Source organism: Helianthus annuus, chromosome 11, assembly GCF_002127325.2.
Source record: "Helianthus annuus cultivar XRQ/B chromosome 11, HanXRQr2.0-SUNRISE, whole genome shotgun sequence".
Lineage (NCBI taxonomy): Eukaryota > Viridiplantae > Streptophyta > Magnoliopsida > Asterales > Asteraceae > Helianthus > Helianthus annuus.
The window spans coordinates 8,238,634-8,250,713 of NC_035443.2; the positions used below are offsets into that span (position 1 = coordinate 8,238,634).

Genomic DNA, 12,080 nt, shown 5'->3' on the forward strand with positions numbered 1-12,080 from the left:
CCACAACGGCTGGATGTCAGTTTTTAGGAAATCGCCTAGTCACATGGCAGTGCAAGAAGCAGACGTGCGTCGCTACATCAACATGCGAAGCTGAATACATTGCTGCCTCAAGTTGTTGCCCCCAAGTTCTTTGGATTCAACAACAATTGCGGGACTACGGTTTTGAATTCCTAACTACTCCTATTTACGTTGATAATTCTGCTGCATTACAGATCACTAGAAATCCTGTGCAGCACTCAAAGACCAAACACATCGAAATTAAATATCACTTCATACGTGATTGCTTTGAGAAAAGACTAATCGATGTTGTTAAGGTCCACACCGATGACCAACGTGCCGACCTTTTTACCAAAGCATTTGACAAATCAAGATTTGACTTTTTATTATTGGTAAACGGCATTAAGGTCAAGCAAGAGTAAACCAACATCGGAAAATCATTTTTGTAAATACCTTTGTGTTTTAAATTTGTCTTAGTTTATTGATTTTAGGGGGAGTAAATCCAAAAATCGGAAAATCCAAAAACATCGAAAAATTTCAAAAACACAAAAACAATAGAAAAACAAAAATGAGTTTCCTGGCGAGCAAAAGAGAAAATGATAGTACATCAGTGGTCTATCCAAACCTCTTTAAACCTTAAATGAAAAACGATAAGCAGCTCTATATAAGATGTATCGGTAGGCTCACAATCATTTTAAAGTGTGCAGGGTGATATAAACTTAAATCGACTGAAGATCAGGTGGGAACCATTCATTGGCATATGGTCTTAGTACCGAAATTTCGTTTGATAGATTGCCGAGGTTCTGAGATATTCGGTCTTTATGCTGCTTATCATCTGGGTATCATGGTTGTATCTTTTACCAAAAAATAACGGGGACGCAAGTCTAGATCTTCCATGATACTATACATACGTGTACATAATACATACTGCATTCGACCTCAATAAGTGATAAACAATCACATGTCCAATCAAATAAGTGATAAAATATCACATTTATCCGGGAGTCAAGTTCGTCTCTCTGCTGTACGGAAGTACTGACCTGTTCACGGACTTGCTCCTGTGCCCTCATGCATATGAAAATCAAGTTCCTCATCAATAAGTGATTATATCACATAGGGCTTGTTTTCAAATCAAAAATAAGTGAGTATCTCACATCTTATACGGTCAAACAGATGATAATCGGTATACTCACCGGTAAGATGAATTCTCGTGCATACCTTGATACGGGAATGTGTCGTGATGTGGATGAACACCGGTCGGTAAGTATAAATCATACCTTAACGTATTCCCTCACCATGATTACATCTGATAAGTTGAGCTTAAGTGGACAACAATACCGATAATTGTTATAGGATGCTTATCTTAATGTTAACTAACTGAACAACAAGAGTGTTTTGGCATGACCGTACACTGATATGATTCTCTTACCCTCGAAACTCGCAAAAAAAAAGAATGTCTGTATATATTTACTGCTTAACTTTTATTGTTTTCTTTTAAACAGTTTCGTCGTTTGGTGCATATCAGCACGACATTAGCGGTGATGTCGTTTGATAACACTCAAAGGATATTAAAATTGTTGTCTTTTAATTTCAAAAATACCAAAAAGATTTTAGGTGAGTTTTAATATAAACTTTATAAAAGCCAAAAAGATTTTATTTCTACTTTATTTTCGATCGTACGATGTTGGAGCTCGAGTCGTCGTTACCTGAAGTCTGAACGAAAACCGAATTGACTAAATCTTCATAAACGGTCGAAATTTGCAAGTTTTGAAAGTTGGAAACTAAAATTGACAAATTTACTAAACTTTCAAACTGTCGGACGGTGCTTGATTGTGACATGGTCATTCGTGTGTCACTTGTTTATGCTAACAATTCCAAGCAGTTGTTCTCATTACGCGTTTAGATTTCTTGCATGTGCAGATTCTAAAGGCTAGGAGAACATGGTCGATGACAAGCTTCGGAATGAAGACACGACGTGAAGGCACTCAAAAGATGAAGATGATCGAGTAGCCGCTGACCATCATCAACACAACAAGGATCTCACTTCATAAAGATCAAGTCATTCACGAGCATAACTCGAGGGGGAGCTTATGTTAAGGGGGAGTTTGTCAACACACTTCCACATGATATGGGCAGTTTGTTGATACACTTTCTGCTTTCAAGACGTGAAGACTTTGAAGATCCTCCGACATTGAAGACTTGAAAGGACATCAGAGTCTTGAAGACATGAAGATCAAGGATGATCAGGGTCAAGACAAATCTGCAAATATCGAAGATCGAGACAAAGCTACAGCCAAGGGGGAGTTTGTTGGTGCACTTGTGTCTGTACTTTGTCTGTATTCGGTCACGTTATAAACGATGTCCTTGTTAGTCATGCAAGTTTGACCAAGTCAACTGTCCTCCTAGTTTGACTTGGCCAAACAGTTAGAAATATGGTTGTAACATGTCTGGCTCGTAGGATGACCCATCGAAGGATAGTGAGATCCTTCGATGAGATCGAAAGTTGAACCTTCGATGGATGGACCTCGACAGATCAACCTTCGAGGTCACTGTGAACCCTTCGATGGAAGTCTGATCGAAAGATTGATCTTTCGATCAGTATTGCTGATCCTTCGACAGGTTTAACATCGATAGATGATCCTTCGTGACATCTATCGGATCCTTCGGTCAGACCTGCTGTGTATGGGTATATAAACCCATGCAGTGTGTTCATTTCAGTCAGACACACACACAGACAGAAAGATATACTCGAGAGATAGGGAGTGTATTCTGTCAAGAACACACACATAGTGAGAGTTTACAAAACTGATTTGTAAACATTGTGCTTGTAACCGGAACCTTCATTCGTATTAATACAAGTGGTGTTAATCGGTGAACCTTTGTGTGTTTGTGTTTATACTTGTTTCATCTCGGTTTGCTTGCTAGCTTGGATTCCGCACTCGCTAGTGGGTTTGTATAACAAGGTTTAGGTTCGTCATCCTCCGAGAGGGACCTACAGTTTCGTGTCCAGTAACTTTGGTGAGTTGACAGTTTGTAAATTTGAAATTTAGACAACGAATTATTGTGATAATTATCAGCTAGGTTTTACCCCCCTGAGTTTTAGGGGCTCTAATCCTGATTCCGATTGTTATGAAAATTTTAGGGTTTATGCAAAATTGCTTGGGTTTCTCAATTAGGGTTTCCTTAATAGATAATTAACCTACTAAGTATAAATTTTAGTGAGAGTTGTTACATGTACAGTGAAAACTCCTACTATTCAGTAACAACCCCTACTATTCAGTGAACACTACTACTATTTAATGAACATTCCTACTGATGGATAAACATTCTTTAGAAAGGGGTTAAACTAGAGCCCTCGCGGTCGTGACCAACTTAAACGACTGCAAAAGTGTGCTGGTTGTTAAAATGCAGCTGCGAACTCGTTTAGACATGTTTTAAGCGCTATATGACTAACTCATTTCATGTTTTATGAAATGTAGGTACTAATTGAGTTACCGGAGGACGATCAAGCTCAACGAAGAACCGAACATATAAAGAACAAAGCTTCCGCGACATGATTCGTCGTCACGTTTTAAAAGGCGAATGTTTTATAAAAAAATGTGGAAATGTTTTATTTCTTAAAATGTTTTGACGAACCTGTATTTTTAGTGTATGGTTAACCGTAAATACACTATTATAGTCGAATTTATATAATAATCGTATAATTGGACTAAGGGTCTTAAATCTTGTACGATTTCAGGACCTGATAATTGACTTTCTCCTATTTCTGCCCAACAAACCGGAGTTCTACACTTGCGTCCATACAGTGCTTCGAACGGGGCAGCTTCGATGCTTGAATGATAACTATTATTATAGGAGAATTCAATTAAGGGTAGATGATCATCCCAGTTTCCCCCAAAATCTATTACACATGCCCTGAGCATGTCTTCCAGGGTTTGAATCGTCCTTTCACTTTGTCCATCTGTTTGAGGATGATATGCTGTACTTAAATTTAGTCGGGTTCCCATTGCTTCCTGGAAACTAGTCCAGAAATGGGAAGTGAAACGACTATCCCTATCCGATACAATAGAGAGTGGAACTCCATGTAAGGATTGTGACAACCCTCACATTTACAGGTATCCGTACAATTAATTAATTTTAATTATGTGCTTAATGACTGTGCTTGATTACAACTGACAACCTAAACTGCTTTATGATTTCTGCATCATACATACATATGCATCATATTTCATACTGTCACTCCGTATATTACACACAAACTTTAGTGACACACTTGATGCACAAAGCACAGTTAGCACACTAAGCGAATAATTCAGAAATATGCTGACAATGCCAGTAATAGACAGTCAGTGTCTGTAAGGCCCAGTATGGGCCAGGGACAGGATATTACACTAGTATGGAGTGTAGGGAGATGAGAACCATAAAACTGCGTCACTAGGTGATAGTTACAGTGCCGGGAAGTGCCTAAAACACACTTTAATACAGAATTCTGCATTCTTTAATAAAATTCAGCATTTTAAAATACTAGTAAAGTGCAAAAATATGTCAGAATGGTCCTGTATACTTTCCTATGTGTCGGGGATTAAAAGTGTTGCAAAAATATATATAAAAGTCACTTTAAGGAATAATTAAACACTTTAACGGAACGGTATCCAACCGAACAACCGGACATTACCCGGAACACTAAATTTTTGCCAAAAACATTGTATCAAATATTTTTATAATTTATAACTTATAATTTATAGTTTATAATTTACAATGACAATTATTATTTTTTTATAATTTATAACTTATAATTTGTAGTTTATAATTTACAATGACAATTATTATTATAATTATAATTTTTATTTGAACCTTACTAAAACATTTTTTTTGTGAATTTTTTGTATATTAAATTTATAATAATATTTTTTAATTAAAATACAAAAGTTGTGTTCATACTTACTATGTTGTTTAACATTTACCATTTTGTTTAATGTTGTAAAGATTGAAAATAAATATGCATATCAATATTCAATGTTAAAGAAGATTATCATAACCATCATGCTCCATTTACAAAAGCAAAAGAGTTTCTAGATTAATTAAGAAACTTTGTAGAGAATTAATAGTTATGATAAGAATTATTAAATACTTTAGAAGCAAGTTGAGTATCAGTTATAATGAGTAAAAGATTGCAAATTTATGAAATAATTATCAGCTACACTTATTTTTTTTTTCCTTTTCAAATTGTGCTCTAGAAAGAATTTTCATTTTTTTGAGTAAATTACAAAAATCGTCGTTTATGTATGTCATTTATTGCAAACTGTGTCCTTTGTCTTCAATAATTACAGAAAACATACTCGATGTTTGCAAACCCTTGCAAGTTATGTCCTTTAGCCCTAACTCAGTTAATTTTTTGTGATTAAATTTGACCAAATGGACCCCATATGAAGGTATTTTGGTCATTTTACTCTCATGTGGGGTTCATTTAGTTAGATTTAATCACAAAAATACCCTCATGTGGGGTCCATTTGGTCAGATTTAACCACAACAATTAACTGAGTTATGGCTAAAGGATAAAACATGCAAGAGTTTGCAAACATCGAGTACGTTTTCTGTAATTATTGAAGACAAATGACACGTTATGTAATAAGTGACATACACAAAGGACGATTTTTGTAATTTAGTCTTTTTTTTTTTAAGGCAGTTTTCATTTTTCTTAATTTCTTAATTAATAAATGAAGTTTGGTAGCTCAGCCTCAAACTAAATTCAAGGCGGTGTGGTTATCTGTAACCGGGCCGGGTCAGTTGAACCGTAGACTTAAAAACCGGTCGGTAGGGAATTTCCACTTCCTCGTGCGACCGCCTTTAGCGGAAAAACCTATAACCACACGTCACCACCCCATCTATTAACCGTCGGATCATCATCCCATCTTCAAATCTCATCCGTCCATCAGTACCGTTTCCTTTATAAATACCAAATCACGAAACCGTTTCCTTTCATCTCGCGAACAAATGAGTGGATATCGTCCTCATCTTGCAACAAGTTTCAGATCCGATCTTCATCTTTTCGTCTTCCGTTCAATCAACGCGTTATTCAAGCGGTTCTGTTCACGATGCACGTTCTGATGCGGTTGTTTTATGTTTTTACGGATCGATTTGTGGCGATTTTGCAGGATGCCTAGGGTTTTGACGCGAGAGTATGACTGTTTTTTTTGTTGATCTACCTTTGATCGGCGGTAACTGGATTGTTTGGCGTGGATTTGGTTATAAACATCTCAGATCTGCAGTCTCTTGACGGCGTGTACGGTATGGAAGGTACGGTTGACTTACTTTTGCTATATGTTTATTGTATTTTTTTGTAAGTTTATGCAAAAAAAGTTGTTATGTGATGTGTTTACATCTGCTTCGATTGATTTCTTGAAGGATGGTTGTTGGATATTTGTATTTGAATATAGTCACCGTTATTATATATCGTTTGTCAGTTTGTTGTGTTTATACCTGGTGTTTTCGTCTGGTTTTTGACAGTTTTTAGGTGAAATAAACCTTGAAACCGTTTGTTATGCCTGTCTAGCGATTTTGCTTTGTTAAAATAGAATCTGTTGGTGCTTGATGCCTTTGCTTGCTTTGGTTCGATATCGTCTGTTATGCTCTAGGGGTTTTGCTTTGTTTATAAAAACCTGTTAGGGCTTGATAATAGTATCTGTTAGGGCTTGACTAGTTATGCTTTGATTTTAGTATATGCTTATCTAGCGGTTTAGCTTATTTTTGATATAGTATGTCGCTTTGTTTTTAATTAAATCTGTGAGTAGTTGTTTCTTTCTTTTGCTTGCTTCGAATAATTTCTTGAAGGGTGGTTAGTCGGCATCTGTATCACAATATAGTAACTGTTATTGTATATCGTTTAAGTTTTTGCCCAGTTTACATGTTTGATATGCTTATCTAGTGGTTAAGCTTTGTGTTAAATAAAATATGTTAGCATTTGATTGACTTGAATGTTTGTATGGTTGCAGGTTTTTTGGTATCTGGTGACTTCCTGTCTGTGTGTTTTGTTGTGATGGAAGTGTTGACCTTGAGTGATTCGATTGACCTTCAGAATCGTCACAACTGGTCAGATTTGCCTTGTTTTGGAACTAGATGTTGATGTATAGCTGAGAAGTGACGTACGGTTATTGGCACCCAGGTTTGTATGTAATTGGAAGTAACGGATCTCGATTTATGTAGGGGTCCTGTATGTCCTATTACACCTTGTTGTTACTTTGACCTTTGCCATGTTGGGTGCGCTCGCATGGCAGGTCGCCTATCTTAATAAAAAATCCTATTTTTGTTTTGGGGAGAGGTCGCACGGGGTTGCCCGGGATCTCTCCTCTGGTGTGCGCCTGTTTTTGTGTGTGTTTGTGTATCTCTATTAGATGCCTAGCACTGCTCAAATCCTCTCTACAGTTCGAATAGTGGCAACATCACCAACAATTATTCAACATACGCTATCAAAACTAACATATTCCTCGCTATCACTTGAAGGTAATTTTATTCAACTGCTTATCATGGTAGTATACAATTTAAAGCACAATTCATGTTTATAGTTGGTCTATCTTGATGGGTTTAATTTGAAGCGAATGTATATTCTAGTTTCCCCATCCCCACATTCTAGTCGTCTCATTTTCGGGTCAGCAAACTTGGACTGCCTTGCTAATAGTTTTGGTCGGTTTATGAAAGACAAAACTAGATCTTGATTGCATCAATGAGCAAAAATTTCCAAATCCTATGCTATTTGTTGAAAAAAAAGAATTTCTCAATACAAGTGGAACATTGACTTATATTGGCAACATGTTTTTCCTAAAGAAATAATGTTTTTTGAGTTTTCTAAGTTTGTACTGGTTGGTCCTGAAATGTGGTCATTGGCATCAACATTTATATGTGCGGTGTGTAAGCGGAAGTAACAGGTCTTGTTGTTAGTAGGGATCCTTCATGTCTTATCGCACCTTGTTATTTGACCTTTGCCATGTAGGGTGCGCTCTCATGGCAAGTCCCCCTTTCTAATAAAAGATTGTATTTTTGTTGGGAGAGGTTGCACGGGGGTACCCGGGATCTCACCTCTGGTGTGTCTTTTTGTTTCTCCGTTGGCTCTTTAGCAGTGTTCAAATCATCCTAACAGTTCAATTAGAGTCAACATCAACAGTTACACAATATGGGATCAAAATTAACAATTTCAAGACCGTCGCATGAAGGTACTTTTGTGCAGTTGAATGTCATGGTATTATACATTTTATAACACAGTTGACGTCTATAACTGGTCAGCAACATTTAAAATATTTATAGATGTCTACAACTGATCAGCAACATTTAAAATATTTATAGATGTCTACAACTGATCATCCGATGTTCAATTATTTCGGAAGTTTTTATTAAAGAGCCAGAGCACCGAATTGCATCAGTGTGCAAGAATTTTTAACTGTTTGTGTCGGTGCACAATGACATACTTTGTGGCTAAATTCTTCCTAAAAAATAATGCTTTTCAAGTATTCTTTGTTCGTAGTGCTGTCAAGTCTACTTCATCGGATAGTCATTCATGAAGTACCATAATTCGAGGATGGTAATACGACAATGTACGAAACACCTAACGCGTTTATGAACTTGCAAACTGAATATGGTATCATCATTTTAAACTAGACTTTTACAATGGTAATTATTCCAATTCGGTTTATAATCTATTAATTCTTGTAGTTTTCTTGTGGTAATTTATGCATCAAGTTAATTTACGACAATTATTTTTGCATTTTCGAGGCTTCTTTTGAAAGAACATTAGTTATGTACTGTTGGAGTAGTGTTGTATTGTATTGGAGGCTAAAATTTGTATAATTTGAGCCTTGTATTTGATTTGGGAGTTGGTCTTGCTGATGCTCTGTTTCTTGTGGACTACGATTTAAGTTTATGATCTCTGTCAAGAATCTGGATGTGGCACCTGGTCTTCAACATCTTTTGAAGCTTGACACGGTACCCGAAGATGGTTGTTTTTTTGGTTTCGTGGAGCTGATCTTGCTGCTGCCCTGGTGATTAAGTGTCTACGTCGACCGGCTATCTATATGTTGACTGTTTCTTGCTGTTTGCTGTGGTCTCAAGTTTCTAGCACTGACGTTATGATGGTTGAACATGAATTGCAAGTTCCTGAATATCGATGATTGAGTTGAACCCACCCAGGGTTTCTTTTCGTCCAGGTAAAGCACAATTGAAGCTCATGTTTTCGTAAGTATTTTTGTGATTATGAAGTTGGTCACAGGTTTGCATTGCTAGACTCTGTAGGGTTTGATGGAATAACATCAAATCCCGGTGGATCTAAACGCATATCTTGCGCTGCAATGGTTCATTGAGCTCCCACTTTGAAAATCTGATGCATGGATGTGTTTGTTTTGGTGGTTATTATTGTTGCTGAACCTTGTTTGTCACAGCTGTTTGGTCACGTTGGTCGTCGTTCCCAGTATAGTAGACCACAAGATGTTCTATGATTGCTGGTGCTGGCGTTTATCATGGAATTTAAAAGGAGCAATTTTGTTATGCAGTATGAAAAAATCCCTTAGTTCAGATGTGTGTTGTTTTAAAATGCAAACTGATTTTTTTTTGAGAAGATCTTTTTATTGCTTTTTTAAAATTCTAATGGTTAGAGCTTGGACTGCCTTGCTAAATATAAATAGTTTTGAGATGGGCTTGTTTCAAGCTTAACTGCAAAGCTTGAGCGGAATCTCATTTTGAAGTACTTATTTATAATTATATGGTTATAATATGTAAATTAATATATATTTTCTATCATAAAAATAATTATGTGGAAACCAATGTATAGAATTTTGTATTACATAAAAATATTATGGTTGTTTAAATAGTTGGCGAAGGTAAGCGTTGTAATTATAGTTTGTCTTTTTAATACGTGCTTCAGTGTAGAAACTAGTTGAGTTTGGAGCGGTTTTACATCGTTTAAAATTGGACACATGTGAGTGGTTAGTTTTTTCTTGATCAGTTAAAGAAACCTTTAAAGTTTTTAACGATCCAAAATTGAGTCACCATGGAGCATCAAATTGATGAAAGGTGAACCGGCGTATCACATAGCTTTGTTTCTTTTCTTTCAAAGGCGGTTGAGAAACCGTCTTTTTGTAGGCAAGTCGGTAAGTTTATGGAAGGGTAAATCTCTTGTGGATTGTATGTTGAATTCAAATACAAAACAGTTCGTGAGGCTCTATACAAATTTGTCCCACGGACCCATGAGATTCTAGATCTGTAAGCTCAAAATTGGGAAGAGCGCTCGGGTCATCCATCACCTGAGAGGTTGGTGGTTCGAATCCACCCAGATCTGTCACCAGTTCTAATTTAGAAAGCTTTGGATTCTTGTAAGCTAGTCACGATAAATAGAATGTGATCTGTGGTTTTGCATTTGTGGTGGTACTTTCAGAAATCATACATTTATAGACAACGTAATGGTGACATTGTTTAATCCAACCAAAACAAGAGACTTAATTGTTGGTTTAAGCCAAGAACTCCCCTAGGAACTACACATCACCTCACTGGCTTGTTGGTGCCGAAGGTACGTTTCTCCATCTTGTTGAGTTTGTTTTTTTAGTGCTTGATTCTTCATTTTGAGTTGATTTGCATAGTTATCAATACACGTTGATGGATCATAAATAGTTGGGGATTCAATGGTATGGGTAGAAGTTGGGGATTCAAGGGTATGGGGAGAACCTTATCATGTTGAGAGGAGGAATGCTCACCACGTTGACGTTTAATCCAGTCATCTTCTTGAGTGTCACAATGCTATTCGGAGGGTGTTTGGTGTTGTAGGACAAACTTATTAGATTACTGAGGCACTAGCTATGCCTCGTGTCTTCTGCTCTCATTCTTTTGCTTGTCAAGATCGAAACTCAGTTGTTAGCTGAGTTATTTCGTCGGTGATCGGAGATTAAAACCAAGCTTATTTTCGAATCTGTATCAAATTAGTAACAATTATTGCATAAAGGAGAAGATTGAATGGATAGTGGTAGTGGTGGTACGGCGGCAAGTGGTGGTTGTGGCGCGACGGTGGCGGTGGTGGTGGGGTGGGTGGTGGAGTGGTTGTGGTTGTGGTGGTGTGGATAAACTGATCTGAGTTTTTTAGATCTAGGGTTATATGATTGATTTGTGTTTTGACTAAAGTGCGTCTCCTATATTATTGCTTTCTATCCTTCTAACCCAAAATAAACTTTCTATTTGATCTTTTCCCTTGACTTTAAATGTTAAAGAAAAGAACAAAAGGAAAAAAATCATCAAACTACATGTATAAGAAAATATTATATAATTATGTTTCTTTTTATTAAAGTATTTGATTGAATGATTGAATGATTGATGAGATTATATTATATAGAAATTTGCGAATAGGGCCCACATTTTATTTCTCGCACTCAATATTGGAGCAAATGAACTTCCATCCTAGGTGGAGGTCTTGGATTATGGCGATAGTATCCTCGGCAAGGGCTTCGGTTCTAGTAAATGGGTCCCCTACCCAAGAGTTCCAATGCGGGAGGGGCCTTAGACAAGGGGATCCCATATCTCCACTCCTCTTTATTATAGCCATGGAGGCTTTGTCCGGGGTAATCAAGAAAGCTTGTGTCGATGGGCTTTTTAAAGGTCTTACTTGCGGTTCACACGGTCCGACTTTGTCTCACTTCTTGTACGCGGACGACGTTGTGTTCTTGGGGGAGTGGTCGAAAGAAAATGCCCGTAACCTAAACCGGATCATGAGGTGCTTCTATCTTGCGTCGGGTTTACGGGTGAACCTTGCGAAGAGTAGCTTGTATGGGGTCGGGGTGAATGGTCATCAAGTCCTTGAGTTGGCGGGGATTCTGAGATGTCGGGTAGGATCATTTCCATTCAGATATTTGGGGCTCCAAGTCGGAGCAAATATGAATTTAGTGAAGCATTGGAAGCCTGTGATTGATACTTTCAAGAAACGTTTATCGGTTTGGAAAGCAACCACCTTATCATACGGCGATCGGATTACACTAATCAAGTCCGTATTAAGTTCGCTTCCAACCTATTATTTATCGATCTACAAAGCGCCGGTCCAAGTAATTAAGGAATTAGAA

The 12,080-nt window shown here is 37.2% G+C and overlaps 1 long non-coding RNA gene across 1 annotated transcript; it reads left to right on the plus strand.

The window, feature by feature from the left end:
- The first annotated feature begins 5,966 nt into the window (after window positions 1–5,966).
- Window positions 5,967–9,598, plus strand: LOC110880055. The gene is made up of 2 exons (XR_002559177.2): window positions 5,967–6,294; window positions 6,990–9,598. It is a non-coding gene; the product is annotated as an uncharacterized LOC110880055 (long non-coding RNA).
- Window positions 9,599–12,080: the final 2,482 nt, after the last annotated feature.